Source organism: Anolis carolinensis, chromosome 3 (genome assembly GCF_035594765.1).
Source record: "Anolis carolinensis isolate JA03-04 chromosome 3, rAnoCar3.1.pri, whole genome shotgun sequence".
Lineage (NCBI taxonomy): Eukaryota > Metazoa > Chordata > Lepidosauria > Squamata > Dactyloidae > Anolis > Anolis carolinensis.
In genome coordinates, this window is record NC_085843.1 from 283,487,114 (window position 1) to 283,503,720 (window position 16,607).

A 16,607-nucleotide genomic window follows, 5' to 3' on the forward strand; every position below is an offset into this window, starting at 1 on the left:
AAGCTTTTCTTGGCTCCCTGTCTTGTGTTTTTTTTTCTTTTTCTTTTTTTTTTGTGCTGAGCTTTGCGTTTACTGTATTTCCAAACTTATAAATAACAATAGTAATACAGTAGAGTCTCACTTATCCAACACTCGCTTATCCAACGTTCTGGATTATCCAACACATTTTTGTAGTCAATCTTTTCAATACATCGTGATATTTTGGTGCTAAATTCGTAATTACAGTAATTACTGCATAGCATTACTGTGTATTGAACTACTTTTTCTGTCAAATTTGTTGTATAACATGAAGTTTTGGTGCTTAATTTGTAAAATCATAGCCTTATTTGATGTTTAAGAGGCTTTTCCTTAATCTCTCCTTATTATCCAACATATTCGCTTATCCAACGTTCTGCCGGCCCGTTTATGTTGGATAAGTGAGACTCTACTGTATTACATTTTTTTGGGTATTGATTTTAAGAAACAAAAATACACAACATTTTAAAATGCAAGTTATATACTGTATTTCCAAACTTATAAATAACAATAGTAATATTACATTTATTTGGGTATTGATTTTAAGAAACAAAAATACACAACATTTTAAGATGCAAGTTATATACTGTATTTCCAAACTTATAAATAACAATAGTAATATTACATTTTTTTGGGTATTGATTTTAAGAAACAAAAATACACAACATTTTAAGATGCAAGTTATATACTGTATTTCCAAACTTATAAATAACAATAGTAATATTACATTTTTTTGGGTATTGATTTTAAGAAACAAAAATACACAACATTTTAAGATGCAAGTTATATACTGTATTTCCAAACTTATAAATAACAATAGTAATATTACATTTATTTGGGTATTGATTTTAAGAAACAAAAATACACAACATTTTAAGATGCAAGTTATATACTGTATTTCCAAACTTATAAATAACAATAGTAATATTACATTTTTTTGGGTATTGATTTTAAGAAACAAACATACACAACATTTTAAGATGCAAGTTATATACTGTATTTCCAAACTTATAAATAACAATAGTAATATTACATTTTTTGGGGTATTGATTGAAAGAAAGAAATACACACAACATTATAAGATGCAAATTATATATTATCAGTAGTAATTATATTTAATAATTTAATAATTTAATATATTTAATATTTTTACTATATTACAATATTATTATGTTATTGTGTTTATTGTTAGTAGTATTATGTGTTACATTATAATATATGTATATACAATATATTATATTACTAGCATAGCACAATATTAGTATTATACATTAACAAAAACACAATATTATAAGATGCAAATTATATATTATCAATAGTAACTATATTTAATATATTAGTATTACTATATTACAATATTATTATTATATGTTATTATCTTTATTATTAGTAGTATTATGTTGTATTACATTATAATATATCAATATTATATGTATATACAGTATATTATATTACTAGCATAGCACAATATTAGTATTATGCATTACTATATTGTACTATTCCACTATACTGCAATATTATGAGTAATCTTACTTGTAATAAACAATATACAATTAGAGTATATTATTATATTCTACTATATTATTATACCACAATATATATAATACACTACCACTATATGACAATATTAGTTTTTTATAATATATTGTACTAAATCATAAGTTGTAGTATATATACAGTATTAGTATTACTATATTACTATATTATTATTGTCTTATGTTTATTAGTAGTAGTATTATATTGTATTACATTATAATATATGAATATTATATGTATATACAATATATTATATTGCTAGCATAGCACAATATTAATATTATACATTACTATATTGTACTATACCACTATACTGCAATATTATTTGTAATACAGTAGAGTCTCACTTATCCAACATTCTGGATTATCCAACGCATTTTTGTAGTCAATGTTTTCAATGCGTTGTGATATTTTGGTGCTAAATTCGCAAATACAGCAATTACTACATAGCATTAATGTCTAATGAACTACTTTTTCTGTCAAATATGTTGTATAACATGATATTTTGGTGCCTAATTTGTAAAATCATAACCTATTTTGATGTTTAATAGGCTTTTTCTTAATATCTCCTTATTATCCAACATTTTCACTTATCCAACATTCTGCTGGCCCGTTTATGTTGGATGAGTGAGACTCCACTGTATGTGTAATAAATATATATAATTATTATATATTATTACATTATACTATATTATATCACAATATATATAATACACTACCAGTATATTACACTATTAGTATTATAGAATACTAAATCATAAGTTGTAGTGTATATAATATATTATATTAATAATATATTATTATTTTAATATATATTTTTATTGAATATTTTATTGAATAATAATATATATTATTATTGATATACTATATAATAATAATAATAATAATAATAATAATAATAATAATAATAATAATAATTGTGCGGTTTTCTGGCATTGTGTATTTCTGCCGCTTCTGTGACTGTTCATTTGGGGTTTGATGATTCCGTAGCCCACTTGTCGATGGATGTCCAGAATCAGCAGCATCCACCGCGGTCCTTTTTATCCTGGGCGACGACCGAGCCAGTATAGACTTCGTTTGGGTTTGATTCTCCATAATGCTAATGGGTTAGGTGCTCTTAGTTCTGCTCCTCAGCTGAGGTCTCTGTGGCTTGGTTGGACCTACCGGTAGTTACACTACCGCCAGCACAGCCCTCAGTCATCATTGGAGCAGTTAAGCCCCCCCACCACGTCAAGGTGGCACCTGCGGGTGACAGAAGGCCTGATCCTTGCAGCCCAGGAGCAAGCCATCAGAACAAATGCAATCAAGGCCAAGATCGAAAAATCAGCTGATGACCCAAAGTGCAGACTGTGCAAGGAAACCGATGAAATCATTGATCATATCCTCAGCTGCTGTAAGAAAATTGCACAGACAGACTACAAACAGAGGCACAACTCTGTGGCCCAAATGATTCATTGGAACTTATGCCTCAAGTACCACCTCCCAGCAGCAAAGAACTGGTGGGATCACAAACCAGCAAAGGTTGTGGAAAATGAGCACGCAAAGATACTGTGGGACTTCCGAATCCAGACTGACAAAGTTCTGGAACACAACACACCAGACATCACAGTTGTGGAAAAGAACAAAGTTTGGATCATTGATGTCGCCATCCCAGGTGACAGTCGCATTGAAAAAAACAACAGGAAAACCTCAGCCGCTCTCAGGACCTCAAGATTGAACTTCAAAGACTCTGGCAGAAACCAATGCAGGTGGTCCCGGTGGTGATGGGCACATTGGGTGCCGTGCCAAAAGATCTCAGCCGGCATTTGGAAACAATAGACATTGACAAAATCACGATCTGCCAACTGCAAAAGGCCACCTTACTGTGATCTGCATGCATCATCCGAAAATACATCACACAGTCCTAGACACTTGGGAAGTGTTCGACTTGGGATTTTGTGATATGAAATCCAGCATGTCTATCTTGTTTGCTGTGTCATACAACGTCGTTGTGTCAATAATAATAATAATAATAATAATAACAACTCCTCCTGGGAAACACCCTTTTAAACACTGCATTGTGATTGATTGCGAGCATAGTTCCATTTTTAGGAGAATTCAAGTCAATTGGATTTATTTCTATTTATCTTAATTCGTATTTTCTTGTTGACAATCTGCTTCTCTGCTTTTATTTCCCCGCCTTGCTTAACCCCGCCCCTTCAGGCAGAAGCTTTTTTCTGATTGGCCAGCCTGAACACCTGCCAGCCTATCACGAACTCTCAGGCTAGTCCAGGCCTGGGCATCCTTTGTTCCAGGTGTTTTGGACTACAACTCCCACAATTCCTAGCAGCTGGTTGGAAGGAGAGGAGGAGGAGAAAAGGAGGAGAAGGAGTAAGAGGACAAGAAGGAGGAAAAGGAGGAGAGGAAAGGAAGGAGAGGAAAGAAGAGACGATGAAGAGGAGGATTATTATTATTATTATTATTATTATTAATTTCTTGCATTTCTATACCACTTTGCTCACCCCTGGTGGGACTTACAACATATCAAGATGGCAAAAATCCAATGCCGAACATATATATCAAAGCAATAGATAGCATAACTAAATCAATAACATAAAAATATGAATTAAAACCATTAAAACAATAAAAAGATATCATACCATGAACATAAAACATAATAAAGAAGGAAGAAGAAGAGGAAGAAGAAGATGAGAGAAGAGGAAGGGAAAAGGAAGCAGCAGGAGGACAAGAAAGAATAATAAGAAGAGGAAGAACAGGAGGAGGGTGAGAAAAAGAAGAAGATGATGATGATGGAGGAGGAGGAGGAGAGGAGAAGGAGAAGGAATAAGAAGAGGAAGACGAAGAATAGGAAGAAAAAAAGAGTAGGAGAAGAAGAAGTGAGGAGGAGGAGAAGAAAAACGATACAAGGAGTAGAAGAATAAGAGGAGGAGAACAGATAATAATAATAAGAAGAAGAAGAAGAAGAGGAAGAAGAACAAGATGATGGAGGAGGAGGGAAGGAGGAGAAGAAAGAATAAGAAGAGGAAGACAAATAGTAATAAGAAGAAGAGAAGGAGGAGAGAAGAAGAAGGAAGGAGGAGAAGGAGTAAGAAGAAGAGGAGGAGGAGGAGAAAAGAGGGGGAGACAAGAATAAGAAGAGGAGGAGAACAGATAATAAGAGGAGGAGAAGGAGAAGAAGAACAAGATGATGAAGAAGGAGGACTAAGAACATGAATAATAGGAAGTAGAAGAAGAACTGGAGGAGAAGAGGGAGAAGGAGGAAAAGAGAAAAAGAGGAAGAAAGAGGAAAGGAGTATAAGAAAGAAGAGGAGAAATACGAATAGGAAAAATAGGAGGATGAGAAGAAGGGGAGAGGAGGAAGAAGATGACGGAGGAGGAGAGAAGGAGGATGAGCATAAGAAGAGGAAGGCGAATAATAATAAGAAGAAGAGAAGGAGGAGAAGAGAAGGAAGGAGGAGAAGGAGCAAGAAGAAGAGGAGGAGGAGAAAAAAGAGGAGAGGAGGAGAATAGATAAGAAGAGAAGAAAAGGAAGAAGAACAAGATGATGGAGGAGGAATAAGAACAGGAATACAAAAAATAGAGGAAGAACTGGAGGAAAAGAGAAGAAGAGGGAGGAGGAGGAGAGAAGAAAAAGAGGAAGAAAAAGGATAGGAGTAGAAGAAAGGAGGAGGAAATAAGAGGAGGAAGAGAAAAAGGAATAAGAAGAGGAAGAAGATGACGAAAGAGAAGGAGCAATAAGAAGGGGAAGATTAGTAATAGGAAGAGGAATAGGAGGAGGAGAGGAGAAGAAGGGGAAGGAGGAGAAGGAATAAGAAGAGGAAGAGAAAAAAGAAAGGAGGAGCAGAAGAAGGGGAGGAAAAATAAGAATAGGAAGAAAAGGAGGAGAAGAAGGAAGAAGAAGAGGAAGAAGATGACGAAAGAGGAGGAGGAGGAGGAGGAGGAGGGTATAAGAAGGGGAAGGAGGAGAAGGAATAAGAAGAGGAAGAGAAAAAAGAGGAAAGGAGGAGGAGAAAGAATAACAAGAGGAAGTAAAATACAAAAAGTAAAGAGGAGAGGAGAAGAAGGAAAAAGAAGACGAAGAAGATGATGAAGGAGGAGAAGGAATAAGAAGAAGACAAATAATGGGAAGAAGAAGATTAGGAGGAGAGGAGAAGAAGAGGAATTATGAGAAAAGGAGGAGGAGGGGAAGGAAGAAGAATAGGAAGAGTAGGAGGTGGATGAGAAGAAGAGGAGAAGAAGAAAAAGAAGACGAAGAAGGTGATGATGATGAAGGAGGAGAAGGAATAAGAAGAAGACATAATAATAAGAAGAAGATTAGGAGGGGGGAAAGAAGAGGAATAAAGAGGAAAGGAGGAGAAGGGGAAGAAAGAAGAGGAAGAAGAATAGGAAGAGGAGGAGGAGGAATAAGAAGACAAGGAGGTGGAAAAGGAGGTTGAAAGAGAAGTCAGCAGATGATTTGAAGGCACCCAGGAGACACTAATGCTCTCCTACAAAGAATTATAAATACTACAAATCCCCGGAATTTATAGGATGGAGCTGTGACAGCTGAAGTGTTATTGCAATAACAATAATAATAATAATAATAATAATAATAATAATAATAATAATAATAATAATAATAAGCTGCTGTAAGAAAATTGCACAGACAGACTACAAACAGAGGCACAACCATGTGGCCCAAATGATTCATTGGAACTTATGCCTCAAGTCCCACCTCCCAGCAGCGAAGAACTGGTGGGATCACAAACCTGCAAAAGTATTGGAGAATGAGCACGCAAAGATACTGTGGGACTTCCAAATCCAGACTGACAAAGTTCTGGAACACAACACACCAGACATCACAGTTGTGGAAAAGAACAAAGTTTGGATCATTGATGTTGCCATCCCAGGTGACAGTCGCATTGACGAAAAACAACAGGAAAAACTCAGCCGCTATCAGGACCTCAAGACTGAACTTCAAAGACTCTGGCAGAAACCAGTGCAGGTGGTCCCAGTGGTGATGGGCACACTGGGTGCCGTGCCAAAAGATCTCAGCCGGCATTTGGAGACAATAGACATTGACAAAATTACGATCTGCCAACTGCAAAAGGCCACCCTACTGGGATCTGCACGCATCATCCGAAAATACATCACACAGTCCTAGACACTTGGGAAGTGTTCGACTTGTGATTTTGTGATATGAAATCCAGCATGTCTATCTTGTTTGCTGTGTCATAATAAAATAAAATAATAATAATAATAATAATAATAATAATAATAATAATAATATTTTAATGAAAGGAAGTATGAGCCTAATACTTTTCTATGGTTTGCCATCAGCTCATCCGACGCCTCTTTCTGAGAGAAAGCTTCCCTTGTTTTTCTGAAACAACTTCTGTCTTCTTTTTTAAAAAGCACAGCCTTAAATTCCCGACTAGTGCATTTAATATCTATCATTAGCAAAAATTAATAACGATGAAAATTTAAACGCAGGATGTTACATAACTGGAAATAATTGAGGGTCAGGGGAATCCGTCTCCCTCGAGCGCGCCTTTGCATGCCCACGTTTTACGATTCCAGTTTATGATTCAGACACTTTGGAGTCTCTCCCATGGGAAGAAAAGCATGGGTATTGTTCAAAAGTTTGCAATATTTAAAAAAATTAAATTAGTGTAGTATAGTGGTTAATAGAAGAGGAAATATATATCTCCTTGGAGATCTTCAGGAATCTTTGGCTCTTTTCTAGTAACTAAAATCCTGTGTATTTTGCTTTTAAATCAGTCCATTCCATGTTGAATCCAGGTGCCTCATTTGACTGACAATTAATGTTCCTGGGAGACTCCCAATTAACTCCCAAGCAAATTAGTTCCTCAGGTACTTTGCTTTAAAGGGAAATTGTCCTTTTCAAAGGTGAAAATAAATCCTTTTCTCTTCTATAGATTCTCACTTCCAAAATTATGCAAAATTCCCTCTTGAATTGACCACTTCTGGTCTAAAATGTTGGACTAAAGGTGAGTTTACATTGTGGAATTAATGCAGTTTGATACCACTTTAACTGCCATGGCTCAATCATGGGATCTGTAGTTTCACAGAATCTTTAGCCTTCTCTACCTAAGAATGCTGGTGCCTCCGCAAAACTACAACACCCAGGATAGCAATGGCAGTTCAAGTGGTGTCAAACTGCATTAATTCTACAGTGTAGATGCACCTTACGATGCCAGGAACACTAGTTATACTAACTAAACCCACATAGTCACTAAAGGACTGTGGAGGAAAGTTTGGATATGAATGCAAGTAAAGCACATTGCATCAATGCTCAGTGCAGGAAAGTTTGGATACGAATGCAATTAAAGCACATTGCATCAATGCTTCATGGAGGAGAGTTTGGATATGAATGCAAGTGATGCACATTGCATCAATGCTCCGTGGAGGAAAGTTTGGATATAAATGCACATAATGCACATTGCATCAATGCTCCGTGGAGGAGAGTTTGGATATAAATGCACATAATGCACATTGCATCAATGCTCCGTGGAGGAGAGTTTGGATATAAATGCACATAATGCACATTGCATCAATGCTCCGTGGAGGAGAGTTTGGATATAAATGCACATAATGCACATTGCATCAATGCTCCGTGGAGGAGAGTTTGGATATAAATGCACATAATGCACATTGCATCAATGCTCCGTGGAGGAGAGTTTGGATATAAATGCACATAATGCACATTGCATCAATGCTCCGTGGAGGAGAGTTTGGATATAAATGCACATAATGCACATTGCATCAATGCTCCGTGGAGGAGAGTTTGGATATAAATGCACATAATGCACATTGCATCAATGCTCTGTGGAGGAGAGTTTGGATATAAATGCACATAATGCACATTGCATCAATGCTCCGTGGAGCAGAGTTTGGATATGAAGGCAACTAAAGCACATTGCATCAATGCTCTGTGCAGGACAGTTTGGATATGAAGGCAAGTGATGCACATTGTATCAATGCTCCGTGCAGGAAAGTTTGGATATAAATGCACATAATGCACATTGCATCAATGCTCCGTGGAGGAAAGTTTGGATATGAATACAAGTAATGCACATTGCATCATTGCATGCTGCTTTATGAAGTGTAGCAGAATATATATTTCCCAGAATCCCTGACCATTAACCAAGGCAACTGAGGCTTTTGGAAATTAGAGTACACGACAGCCGGATTCAAGTTTGGGTCCAAAACATTGCTTCTCAAACTGTGGTTGCCAAATGGGGTCCCCTTAGCTCAATCTTGGGGTCCTGAAAAATTTGGCATCAGGAAAACATATTTGACTGACTGCCACCTATTGTCTGTTTTTTGACATTTACACAAATGCTTCAAGCTGTACTCCATGAAAAAGAAAATCAGCCTGTTTAGCAAGCCTTGGAAATGCTGTCTTGTTACACTACTATCTTGGGGACCCGGCAATGAAAAAGGCATTATTTGTCTGTGAATGTTATTTTCAGTTTGGAGTGGGTGAACTACAATTCCCAGAGTTGTGGATCAAGCCTCCCCAAACCTGCCAGTATTCAAAGTTGGCCATTTTGGGTCTGTGAACCAAGTGTGGTCCAGATCCGTCGTTGGGTGGGTCCAGTGCTCTTTGGATGCGGGTGAACTACAACTCCCAGAAGTAAGGCCCATTCCCACAAACCCCTGCAGTATGTTCAGTTGGTCATGCGGCTTCTCTGTGCCAAGTTTGGTACCGGTCCATAGTTGGTGTGGGCCAGTTTCTCTGGATGCAGGTGAACTATAATTCCCTTTCCCCCAAACTTGTCCAATATGTTTTGTTGGTCCAAGTTTGGTCCTCATCCATCATTGGTGGGGTTTGGAGTGCGCATTCATTGCTGGTGAACTATAAATCCCAGTACCCACTATTCCCAAATGTCCAGGCCAATTCCCCTCCAAACCCACCAGTATTCAAATCTGGGCATATTGGGGATGCATGGCAAGTCATAGAATCATAGAATCATAGAATAGTAGAGTTGGAAGAGACCACATGGGCCATCCAGTCCAACCCCCTGCTAAGAAGCAGGAAATCGCATTCAAAGCACCCCCGACAGATGGCCATCCAGCCTCTGCTTAAAAGCCTCCAAGGAAGGAGCCTCCACCACGGGCCCGGGGAGAGAGTTCCACTGCCGAACAGCCCTTCTCACAGTGAGGAAGTTCTTCCTGATGTTCAGGTGGAATCTCCTTTCCTGTAGTTTGAAGCCCTTGTTCCCTTGCGTCCTAGTCTGCAGGGCAGCAGAAAACAAGCTCCCTCCCTCCTCCCTAGGACTTCCCTTCATGTATTTGTAAATGGCTCTCATGTCTCCTCTCAGCCTTCTCTTCTGCAGGCTAAACATGCCCAGCTCTTTAAGCCGCTCCTCATAGGGCTTGTTCTCCAGACCCTTAATCATTTTAGTCGCCCTCCTCTGGACGCTTTCTAGCTTGTCAGCATCTCCCTTCATCTGCGGTGCCCAAAACTGGACACAGTATTCCAGGTGTGGTCTGACCAAGGCAGAATAGAATAAGGGGGAGCAGGACTTCCCTGGATCTAGACGCTATTCCCCTATTGATGCAGGACAGAATCCCGTTGGCTTTTTTAGCTGCCGCATCACATTGTTGGCTCATGTTTAACTTGTTGTCCACGAGGACTCCAAGGTCTTTTTCGCACACACTGCTGTCAAGCCAGGCATCGTCCCCCATTCTGTATCTTTGATTTCCATTTTTTCTGCCAAAGTGAAGTATCTTGCATTTGTCCCTGTTGAACTTCATTTTGTGAGTTTCGGCCCATCTCTCTAGTCTGTCAAGATCGTTTTGAATTCTGCTCCTTTCTTCTGGAGTGTTAGCTATCCCTCCGAGTTTGGTGTCATCTGCAAACTTGATGATCGTGCCTTCTAACCCTTCGTCTAAGTCGTTAATAAAGATGTTGAACAGAACCGGGCCCAGGACGGAGCCCTGCGGCACTCCACTTGTCACTTCTTTCCATGATGAAGACGACGCATTGGTGAGCACCCTTTGGGTTCGTTCGCTTAGCCAATTACAGATCCACCTAACCGTAGTTTTGTCTAGCCCACATTTTACTAGTTTGTTTGCCAGAAGGTCGTGGGGGACTTTGTCGAAGGCCTTACTGAAATCTAGATATGCTACATCCACGGCATTCCCTGTATCGACCCAACTCGTAACTCTATCGAAAAAAGAGATCAGATTAGTCTGGCATGACTTGTTTTTGGTAAATCCGTGTTGACTATTAGCAATGACCGCATTTGTTTCTAAGTGTTCGCAGACCACTTCCTTAATGATCTTTTCCAGAATTTTGCCTGGTATTGATGTGAGGCTGACCGGACGGTAATTGTTTGGGTCGTTCTTTTTTCCCTTCTTGAAGATAGGGACCACATTCGCCCTCCTCCAATCTGCTGGGACTTCTCCCGTTCTCCAAGAACTCTCGAAGATAATTGCCAGTGGTTCTGAAATAACTTCCGCTAGTTCCTTCAGTACTCTTGGATGTAGCTGATCTGGCCCTGGGGACTTGAATTCGTTTAGAGAGGCCAAGTGTTCCTGGACAACTTGTTTCCCTATTTGGGGTTGGATTTCCCCCAATCCTTCGTCCATTCCGTGTTGCTGAGGTTGAAGATGGCTTTCTTTTTCTGAGAAGACCTGGCTCAGAGCCATCATTGTTTGGGTTCATAATGCATTCTGGGTGTAGGTGAACTACAACTCCTCTACATTCCCCAGTAGGAGTCAAGGGCAGTAGGCGTGGTCATGCAAATTCCACACCAATGGAGAACCCTGGGATGCCTGCCTGTGGTGGAGGAAAGTGCAAAATCTAGGATGAAATGTTCCCCAAATGATAGCATTCCTTGGGTGGTGGGCCGTAGTGTTTGGGGAGGACATTGGCAGGGGTTGGGCTGCATGTTCATGGCACTCGCTGTAACCGCAATGTCAGTGGAAAAGAGTGACTTGGTGGCTCCTCAGCACTGGGAACTGTAGCCTGTTTGTGGAGGCCAGAGGCTGTCTGTGTGAGTGTACACCCTTGCCACATACACATAAATGAGTTTTCACTTTTATTATGGATAGATAGATAGATATAAATATAGATATAGATATAGATATTTTCCCCCTGATGTTAAGTCCAGTCATGACCGACTCTGGGGGTTGGTGCTCATCTCCATTTCTAAGCGAAAGAGCCAGCATTGTTCATAGACGCCTCCAAGGTCATGTGGCCATAGGCATGATTGCATGGAGCACTGTTACCTTCCCGCCGGAGCAGTACCTATTGATCTAGTCACATTTGCATGTTCTTAATCTGCTAGGTTGGCAGAAGCTGGGGCTAACAGCAGGAGCTCACCCCGCTCCCTGGATTTGAACCACTGGCATTTTGGTCAGCAAGTTCATCAGCTCAGTGGTTTAACCCGCTGCGCCACCGGGTAGTTTATACACATGTATTATTTCATAATCATTTAGTTCACAAATCCCTGCGTTTTCTTCATTGGGTCAATCTGAACTCTAGCACATTGGGAAAACCTGAGATTTTGGACAACAACATCACGAGGTTCTATGATTCTATGAACAGTATGATCTGTTAAACCTCTGAACCACAATGAGATGAACTCGAGATTTTGGACAACACTACTATGAGATTCTAGAATTCTGTGAATACTAAAGATCTGTTAAACCTCTGAACCACAATGAGATGAACTCGAGATTTTGGACAACACTACTATGAGATTCTAGAATTCTGTGAATACTAAAGATCTGTTAAACCTCTGAATCGCAATGAGATGAACTCGAGATTTTGGACAACACTACTATGAGATTCTAGAATTCTGTGAATACTAAAGATCTGTTAAACCTCTGAACCACAATGAGATGAACTCGAGATTTTGGACAACACTACTATGAGATTCTAGAATTCTGTGAATACTAAAGATCTGTTAAACCTCTGAACCACAATGAGATGAACTCGAGATTTTGGACAACACTACTATGAGATTCTAGAATTCTGTGAATACTAAAGATCTGTTAAACCTCTGAACCACAATGAGATGAACTCGAGATTTTGGACAACACTACTATGAGATTCTAGAATTCTGTGAATACTAAAGATCTGTTAAACCTCTGAACCATAATGAGATGAACTCGAAATTTTGGACAACACTGCTATGAGATTCTAGAATTCTGTGAATACTAACGATCTGTTAAACCTCTGAACCACAATGAGATGAACTCGAGATTTTGGACAACACTACTATGAAATTCTAGAATTGTGTGAATACTAAAGATCTGTTAAACCTCTGAACCACAATGAGATGAACTCGAGATTTTGGACAACACTACTATGAGATTCTAGAATTCTGTGAATACTAAAGATCTGTTAAACCTCTGAACCACAATGAGATGAACTCGAGATTTTGGACAACACTACTATGAGATTCTAGAATTCTGTGAATACTAAAGATCTGTTAAACCTCTGTGTGACAATTAGATGGACGCCTACGCTTTTTCATGTTAAAGCATTAACAAGCCACAGGTCTGTCTGGATTGGTTCTTCCCAGTAATATAATTCATGGCTTCTAATGATGATGCTGAAGTGAAGGTAGCATTTGGCACTCTTCCTCTGCAATGCATTGTTATGCTCACGTACTTGCAACCAGTTGCACAAGACGGAGCAAGCCTCTCCAGAGGCATTTGTTCCTCAATCCAGGGACTCCAGTTTATCTTGGAGGAAAAAGAAAACCCTTGAATTTATTTCGCAAATTACACGGGAACTGATGGATGGGGATAAGCAAAGCTTTCTCAAGGTTTTTTTCCCCAGATAAAACCACGAAAAGAAGAGTTGCAGTGTTTGTATTGTGCAATGTTTTCACGTTGTGCAATGCTTCCTTTTTTATTATCAAGTAATCCCATGCAATGTTTAGACACGGCGCCGGGAGTGGAGAATGCCACATTCTCAAAACAACAGGTTGAACTATTTAATACTTATATGCTGGAGATTTTAAATTGCATTCCTTTTTTTAATTGCTGAGAGCCATTTTGCATCTCAGTAACAAAGTGGGATACAAATAAATATTATAAACAACAACAACCCGCCTCAAAACGGGTGGTTTTGGCCCAAATGCAATTCCTGACTGCTTGATTTATAAGATACTGGAGAATACATGGCACAACATGTATCTAGTGTAATTAATAAGATGGCCAGAATATGAAAGAACTTCTTGGTGGCTATCCTTTTTTGAAAAGAACCCAAAACAGCAATTTCCTCTTTGCCTTTGGTGCAGTTTTAATCTTGCTTTGGCCTGTTTCTAGATTATTTTAAAGCCTGCAACCATGAATATTTGCAAATTATTGACCATTGTTATGGCTGCTCTGGATTTTATTTTGAATCTGGGGGGTCGGGTGAGCTCCCGCTGTTAGCCCCAGCTTCTGCCTCCTAGCAGAATGTGAGTAGATCAATAGGTAACGCTCTGGTGGAAAGGTAACGGCACTCAATACCATCATGCCAGCCACATGACCTTGCAGGTGTCTACGGACAACGCTGGCTCTTCGGCTTAGAAATGGAGATGAGCACCAACCCCCAGAGTTGGACACGACTAGATTTAATGTCAAAGGGAAACTTTTATCTTTACCTTTACCTTTATGTAGGTTTTGTTTTGATTTCGAAGTGGAGTGTAATGTCTGTGGATGGTCGACGTTTCGCAGGCATAGAACAGAGTTGGGAGGACAATGGCTTTATAAACAAGCATCTTTGTTTCCCTACAAATATCCCAATCCTCAAACACTCTCTGCTTTATTTTTTTAAAAATGCTGCACTCGCAGAGCTCAAACAGTGTTGTATATCAGCGTCGATGTTGACTTTTGTGGAGAGGTGGCTGCCAAGGTAGCGGAAATGGTCAACATTTTTTAATGTTGCACCATTAAGCTGTATTTCTGTTATTGCAGAGAGATTATTTAAGCATCTTTTGATAGAGCACTTTGGTTTTCTCAATGTTCAATGAGAGGCCGAGCTTCTCGTATGTTTCTGCGAAGGTGTTTAGAGTGGCTTGTAGGCCTTCTTCTGAATGAGCACAGACTATGTTGTCATCAGCATATAGGAGTTCTATAACATACTGTATTATAGACACTGTTGTAGAATCTATAACAGATTCTATAACAATTCTATTATATACGAAACTTCTGGAATGATTCCATCTGCGTTGCCTCTGAAATATCCTGCAAATCTCTTGGGAAGACAGACAGACAAATGTCCGTGTTCTGGAAGAAGCAAAGACCACCATCATTGAAGTGATGGTCCTCCAACATCAACTCTGCTGGACTGGCCACGTTGTCCAAATGCCTGATTGTGGTTTCCCAAAGCAGTTACTCTACTCCCAACTCAAGAACAGAAAACAATGTTGGTGGGTCTGAAAAAAGATTGAACAAATAACACAGGAATTTTTACTAAGTCCAAGAGATCAACAGAACAATGGTATGAACAGTCCTTTCTTAGTCCATAAATCTGCTTCAGTGAAGGTCGGCAGCAAACAAGGCCTCAGAAATAGTCAGGCCTCTCTGAGTACAGAGCCATCTTCTTTCCAGCCAGTACTGTACTCAGTAGACTCTCTCTCACACACACAGAGAAACCTGTTCAAACCAATTCTCCAGCAGCAGGACAGCAACAGTTGCAAACCATTTCCCAGGTCCTTGCAAACTCAGTCAATCGGCTCCATGCATTTGATTTTCCAGTTAACACACATATAGTATCTTTGCAAACCAGTAGACTCTCTCTCTCTCTCTCTCTCTCTCTCACACACACACACACACACACACACACACAGAAACCTGTTCAAATTGGTTCTCCAGCAGCAGGATAGCAACAGTTGCAAACCAATTCCCATGTCCTAGCAAACTCAGTCAATCGGCTCCATGCATTTGATTTTCCAGTTAACACACATATAGTATCTTTGCAAACCAGTAGACTCACACACACACACACACACACACACACACACAGAGAGAAACCTGTTCAAACCGGTTCTCCAGCAGCAGGACAGCAATAGTTGCAAACCAGTTCCCAGGTCCTTGCAAACTCAGTCAATCGGCTCCATGCATTTGATTTTCCAGTTAACACACATACAGTATCTTTGCAAACCATGACAAACGTAATGTTGGTGGACATGAAAAGAGATTTAAAGATGGGCTTAACGCCATCCTTAAAAACTGTGGCATAGACACCGAGAATTGGGAAGTCCTGGCCCTTGAGCGCTCTAATTGGAGGTCAGCTGTGACCAGCAGTGCTGTGGAGTTCGAAGAGGCACGAATGGAAGGCGAAAGGGAGAAAGATGTCAAGAGGAAGGTGTGTCAAGACAACCCATTTGGAAACTGATTTCCTTCAGAAGAACATGCGGATCAAGAATAGGCATCCACAGTCACTTTCGGACCCACCGCCAAGACCCTACACTTGGAAAGCAATCATGCTCCGGCAATGAGGTATCACTAATGATGATGTTTTAATCTGTCTCCATAAAAAATGTAACCAAAAGGAGATAAAAGCAGGGTAATAATATACACATGATCTATGAGACCTGTCAAAGCTGGTAGCATTAAATGAACATTAAGGGATGACACTGTAACAATGCCTAATATTACAATTTTGCTCTTTTTTTGAGTGTTGACGGAAGAGAGAGAGAGAGAGAAAAAAACAGAACAGCCTTGTCTTTCTTTGGGGAGAGGAAGTAGGTAAAAGTGTGACTGCATTTGTTTAAACTGGATGGTTATAGACGACTGATTTCCAGAAAAGCAAATATTGAAAAGTTCTGTCTCCATTACGTTTTTTTGGCAGGTGCTTTTGCTCACTGTACTCTGCCAGAAAGGTGTGCAAAAACCGATATCTCCACATGTTGTTGAACTGCAAATCCCAACAGCCTTGGGTAACACAGTCTATGTAAAACATTGAAATGCTGCAGAAATCAATAGTGAGATGCACCCTCTTTGGCATTTACCACCCTAACAGTATGATTATTGCTTTTAACCCATCTTTTGGGTTGCTGTGAGGTTTCCGGGCTGTCTGGCCATGTTTCAGAAGCATTCTC